Consider the following 6785-nt stretch of genomic DNA (forward strand, 5'->3'; position numbering starts at 1 on the left):
GAGGTGTCTGCCCTCCCAGTGGGCTCAGGCCGCTGGGATCTGAGGGACCACCCACAGCCCCTCCCAGAATGCCAGGCCCATTGTTACCCTATTTGAATACAACAGAGGGAAACATCTCAGGGGAGCAGAGTGGCCCTCAGAGCTGCTGCTCTGGACCCAATCTGCAGGGGTTCTTGGAGCTCCTACTCACAAGAACTTCTACTTGCCAGGCTCTCACGGGGTGCCTCTAGTCACTGGTGCCCATTTTTCTGAGCTGGGATTCAAACCCTCATCTGTGTGACTCATGAGTCGGAGCTCTTGACCACTGTGCTAGCTTGCTTATCTGTTGGAGGCAGGCTTCTAAGTGTCGTCAGGTCACAGAGGAGGGGATACAGAGACATGTAATAACACACAGAGGTTACCTCCTCCAGGGGGAGAGAAGATATGGGTGGCATCTCTGAAGTCTCGAGTGCCAACCTCCTCATCTCACTGGGGAGGCAATGAGGCTGGGACCATGAGGTGGTGCTCCGAAGCCATGCGGCACGTGATTGGCAGAGCCAGTGCCCAACACAGGCTGCAAGCCACTGCTCTCACCACCCCGTGAAGCATCTGTAGGCTTTTCAAAGTCTCTTCCTGAGCCTTTTGCACTGGAGTTTGAAAACACTTCTACCCAACACTTAGAGGACCACTCCTCTCTTCTGGAGGAGTCTGGACCTGGGTCTCCTGGAGGTGGAAGCAGACAGTTGTAAGCTGGAGTCAACAGCCCTGCATTCTTGGCAATGACGTCCCACGCCTGGGCCAAAGCAGCCTTGTTCCATAGGGTGAAGCAAGTACCCCATTCCCTGCTTGCCCACCCAGCAGTGGCCAGAGGGTTGTACTATGATTTCCTTCAGTGAAGACTGGCTTTTGCACTTACCAAGGGAAGCACTGTGACCAACTTGTCAGCGGCTTGTCTTGGATGGCCACAGGTCATGTGCAGATGGTTTCAAGGAATCCCACAAAGTGCCTTTGGTCTCTCTGTCCCTCTTTCACCATCACCATTCACTGCTCACCCCCAACAGAATGCTAGTGGTACAATTTGGCAAATGCTTCTTAAACACAGGAAGATGTCACCAAATAGGTTTTTTATGGTTGGTAGGAGCACCAAATTTCTTAAATTTGAGAATTATGTAAGTTTCAGTACTGCATGTTCATGAGAAAGACCCAGATCTTGAAAAATAAATACAGGGTTTTATTTTTATGGACACTGTATGTACCCTACTGGATATAGTCTTATAATACCTTTATACATTCAGCAATTTTTGTTGTTGTTGTTGTTGTTGTTGTTGTTTTTGTTTTTTTTTTTTTATTTCTAGGAGAGAGAGAGAGAGACAGCGTGAGCAGGGGAGGGTCAGAGAGAGAGGGAGTCACAGACTGAAACAGGCTCCAGGCTCCGAGCTGGCAGTCAGCACAGAGCCCGACGCGGGGCTCGAACCCACGAACCGCGAGATCATGACCTAAGCGAAAGTCGGACGCTTAACCGACTAAGCCACCCAGGCGCCCCTATACATTCAGCAATTTTTAAGCGCTTGTAGAACTAACTCCATGGTAACAAGATTACCATGAATGTGTATGTCTGGGTGTGCACATATTTTACTCTAAACATGTTGTGTATATGTGTCTATGTCTGTCTATGTCTGTATGTGTATGTCTGTGTGTGTGTGTGTGTGTGTGTGTGTGTGTGTGTGTGTTTGAGCCTAAACACAATAGACAGATGATGGATGGATGGATGGATGGATGGATGGATGGATGGGTGAATGGATAGATAGATATACAGACAGACTACATGTGGCTTAACTAAAACAATAAACCACTATTACACCTCAAGTACTTTTTAAGCAGCAATATATGTTTGCTTAAATCCCTCAGCAGCATTTGAAAGAAACAAGTATAGGAAATTATTTTAGTGGCAAACAAAAGGAACAGAATATTAAACAGAGCTGAGTATTAAAGAAATCAGAAATCTGGAGCCTGCAGAAATGTAGATAACCATAAGTTTTATCTTAAGAATGAGCATTCAGACCAAAGCGTGTGGTAGTCACTTGCTGTGCATGTTAATAAACATCTCTTAAAATACACAGAAGATAAATAAACCAACTATTAGACCTTTCTAATCTTACTTAGGCATGAAGACAGGACAGGAAAGCAGTCAGTAACCGTGTGCTTGAGTGACTAAGGGCAAGTAATATACCCCTTGCCACCTAGTATTCATGGTGTCAGCAGGAACAATCTTCATTAATTCTAGGACCCAGGCCAGCATGAAGCTAATACTGGTCCCCACCTCCTGCTTGTAACAAAGGGGCTTTGGTGTGAGAAGACAGGCAAGATCTGTGTGCCAGGCTTCTTACACTCATTCTGTGTCCCTGCTATTGATGTCAGCGAGTGGGTTCCTTAGAGCTCTTCTTTCTGAACCAGTCCTCAGAAGTCCATGGATATGACCCATCACTATGCGTTCTATTCATGGTAAGTACTCATGAAACATTCCCTGGATGAACATAGCTGCCCAAGAGCTGACTCCACCCATTCATTTCTGACTGCAAACCTTGTTTGTTCTTGGAAACAAAGTCTATGTAACTTCACTGGATGATCTCTGGGTCTGAAGGATATGTGGCTGAGGGAAACAGGTCAGGGTGGTGGAGGGTTTAGAAGGAAGTCAAGAAATCACATTGTATGACTGCAGTTGAATATGATGGCAAGAGAAACGGAAGGGTTTAACAAATACTTTCGAGTATTTTTAAACATTTTTTATAGTTTTTGTTTATTTTTGAAACAGAGAGAGACAGAGCATGAGCAGGGGAAGGGCAGAGAGAGAGGGAGACACAGAATCTGAAACAGGTTCCAGGCTCTGAGCTGCCTGCACAGAACCCAACGTGGGGCTCGAACCCACAACCTGCGAGATCATGACCTGAGCCGAAGTTGGACACTTAACCAACTGAGCTACCCAGGCACCCCTACCTTGGAGTATTTAAATGACTGTCCTGGGGGAAGAGGTGGCAGAATGTACTCTCCGGACACTCACTAATGAGCAGGTGTGCTGAGAGCTGAGAGCAAATGGGGGACCATTTGCAATTTACCGAAGGGAGGGTCTGTCTAGTGAGTAAAGTGTAAAGCTTCTTTCCGTTTGATTGGGCCTATCTGAAGATTAAAGCAGAAGCATGACAATTACACAAAGTGGGCAGTAATACAACATAACAGTTCATGGCTTCAGAGGTATAACCTGTGTTCAAAGCCCAAGGGTTCCTTTTTGGGCATCCCTGGAGGGCAGGTGAGGGGAAATGCCCCCGGGGGGGAAGAACTGTGAACAATGCACCTGGCTGTGCATTTTGCCTGCAAGAAGAAATGGCCACAAGGGAAGGGAACTGGTCTACACCAGTTCATGGGCTATGGAAAATGGCTTAACGGGATGGTCAGGAACTTTGGGAGGAACATCACTGGAAAACTGGTGACAGGAGGTTTGAGGAAGAGGTATACTGAGAGATTTCTCTGAATGGATAAGGAATATATCCCATGTTGCTGCTCACCAACTTCAGCAGAGGGGGATTTCAGGAATCAAGGGTTGATGACATGACCCAATTGTGGGCACACCAGTCAGGTCTTTCCTCAGCCACTGCTGCCATTGCCAGGATGGTCAAAGGGACAGGGAAGGAAGTTGTGCATGGGTTTCTGCTCAGCAGTGCTGGCCTGGCTGCAGCTAAATGCCCAGGCTGCCAGCAGCAAAGACCAACACTGAGCCCCAATATGGAGCTATTCTCTGAGGTGATTAGCCAGCTAGCAGGTGGCAGGTTGATTACATTTAACCACTTCTATCATGGAAAGGGTAGCGCATTGTTCTTCTGAAACAGATACTCTGAATATAGATTTGCCTTCCTTGCACACAATACATCTATCAAAACTACCATCTCTGGGGGTGCCTAGGTGGCTCAGTCAGTTAAGAATCTGACTTCAGCTCAGGTCGTGATCTCATGGTTCATGGGATCAAGCCCTGTGTCGGGCTCTGCTCTGCTCGCAGCTCGGAGCCTGGGGCCCGCTTCAGATTCTCTGTCTCCCTCTCTCTCTCTGCCCCTCCTCTGCTCATACTCTCTATCTCTCAGAAGTAAACATTAAAACATTTTTTTAAAAAGAGAAAAGTAACTTCAATCTCTAGACTCTAGCAAAAAGGGAGCAGCAGTTGTATCTTCTGGGACTAAAGACATGATCAGAAATTATCAGTTAGCCAAGTGCCCTGCTTTCCAATTCCCTCCCACTATAGCTCGTCCCCTTGGTGACCACCACTATTTTTTCTCCCACCAAAATGGTGGCTACCCAACATGGCCACTGTGTCTCCTAGGCTTCCTAATTAATTCACCTGGGCTGGCCCTGGGCTCTAGTTTCTCAGTCCAGTTGGTAGGAAGCAGTCTGTAAATAATACAGATTCCCAGGCTGCACCCCCAGAAATCCTGATTAAGTATGTTTGAGGTAGAATCCTGGGTTGTATCTCTTTTTACAAGAGCTCCAAGCAAGTCCAACTCAGGTTGTCTACACTTTTAAAAATACCAACATAAGGAAACCACTCAGGGTAATTGAGCATTCCAACTTCTTTCATACAAGAGTCATTTTAAGATGCAACCATTAGATGTTTAATGTGGTTACCTCACCATCTGTCTTAGGTTTTACTTCTCATGGAGGAATGGGGTACTTCCTTGGACTCCAGATGAAGACATGCTAGCAAGGTAGGTACTGGAGTGGGGTCAGTCTCTCATCAACTCATGGGTTTTCATTTTCTTCCTTGAAGGCCACCAGCCTTATGGGGGTGACAGTAATAAGCACAATGAGAATTGGGGAGGCATTTTAGAATCACAGCTGTTGCCTCAGTGGGTGGCAGCCCCACGCTGAGTAACCAACCCTAGGACCCTCAAATACAGACGCGTAACCATCTGCTGACAAGCTGACGGCACCAAGAACTCACCCAGAATTTTAAATTATTCAGGATTTGGCCATTTTTACATGTAGGCAAGTGAAAGGCTCAATTCCAGTCAAGGCAAGGTGTTGTCACAATGGTGGTGATGGCTGTAAAGTACTTTAAAAATGTTATCGTGGAAAATGTCTCGTAACATGAAATCTACCACCTTTACTATTTTTAAGTGAACGGTTCAGCATCATTAACTGTATTCACAGGCTACATCCATCACCACCATCCCTCTGGAGAACTTTCCCTTCATGCTCCACTGAAATTCTGTCCGCTTTGAACTCCTCATTCCCTCTCCGCCAGCCCCTGCCAACCACCGTTCTACTTTCTGTCTCTAGGAATGAAGACCCTGGTACCTCAGATAAGTGGAATCATACAGTATTCGTCCCTTTGTGCCTGGCTTATTTCACCAAGGCTCATCTACATGGTAGCACATATTAGAGTTCTGCCTTTTTAAGGCTGAATAATGTTCCTTTCTATGTATAGAACACATTTTCTTTATCCTTTCATCCACTGATAGACATCGGAGCTGCTTCTACCTCTTGGCTACTGTGAATCATGCTGCTATGGACATGGGAGTGCAAATATCTCTTCAAGACCCTGTCTTCAAATGGATCTTTTGGGTATATTCCCAGAAGCAGAATTGCTGGACCACATGGTAGCTCTATTTTTAGTTTTTTGAGCAACCGCTGTACTATTTTCCACAGCAGCTGCACCATTTTACATTCCCACCCACAGGGCCCCAGGACCCCAGTTACTCCTCATCAACACTTGCTGTTTTCTATTTATACTGCACCTCACAGTTTACAAACTGTTATGCTCCACGTGACAGATGTTCTTATTTTTATGTGTGCGTGAGTGACAGATGTTTCTCAAAAGCTCAAAAAGATGAAGTGAGCTGCCCAGGATCACACAGTCAGGAGGCAGCCTGAGGCCTCCTGACTCACAGTCCGGCCTTGTCCCTCTGTCACACAGCGAGATGTGAGCTCTGGTTCCAAATCCAGTCTTGTCCTTTCCAGATAAAGGTCTTGCCCACCATCTAATAGAGCGTTCCATCACTCATTCACCCAGAGAACTCTCACTGAGCACCTACTAGGAGCCAGGCCCTGCCCCAGACCCTCTCAGCACTTTGTCTAAACCTGGATCCACCCAGAACCCCCCGCAGGAGCCAAGACTGCCCAACAAAGAAATTATGCCCCAAAGGGCCTGGCAGCTGCGATAACATTGTTACTGGCTTATCTGCAGGCTGGTGGCTGGAGACCAGTGGTACTCATGGCAGGAATCAAGGATAGAGTGGAAGAGAATGGTCTTGACACAAATAAGAAGTTTGCCCAAGCGGCAGATTCCTGGAACACTGCACCCAAGCACCCCCTCTCCCTGACAGCCAGCGAGGCTGACACATCCCTTTGGGTTCAAGTCACGCGCTTCTGACAACAGAGACAGAAAGCAACACTGAGTTCTTCTGATGCCTCCCATGAATTGCCAGCGATGAATGGAGATGCTTTCATGGGTGCTTTCCTGCATAAACCCTCACACAACCCATAAGGTAGATATTTTTCTCTATAGATAAAAAAACAGAGACTCAGAGAAGGTGAGTGACTTAACTAAGGTCACACAGCTAATGTGCGGCAAAGCCAGGATTCGAGCAAGATCTGTTGGCACTAAGGCCCTAAAGTAGAAACTACCCGAACACTTGTGTGCATTGTGGTGTGTCATTGTAAGAAGCTGGGGAGTGGGGGGAGGAGGGGGAAGTGACCACAGTGACGTGGTCTTCACATGAGAAAACAGCCTGGTCCCTGTAAGTCTGGCTACCCAGTGTTCT

Source organism: Hyaena hyaena, unplaced genomic scaffold (assembly GCF_003009895.1).
Source record: "Hyaena hyaena isolate Hyena2069 unplaced genomic scaffold, ASM300989v1 scaffold_501, whole genome shotgun sequence".
Classification (NCBI taxonomy): Eukaryota; Metazoa; Chordata; class Mammalia; order Carnivora; family Hyaenidae; genus Hyaena; species Hyaena hyaena.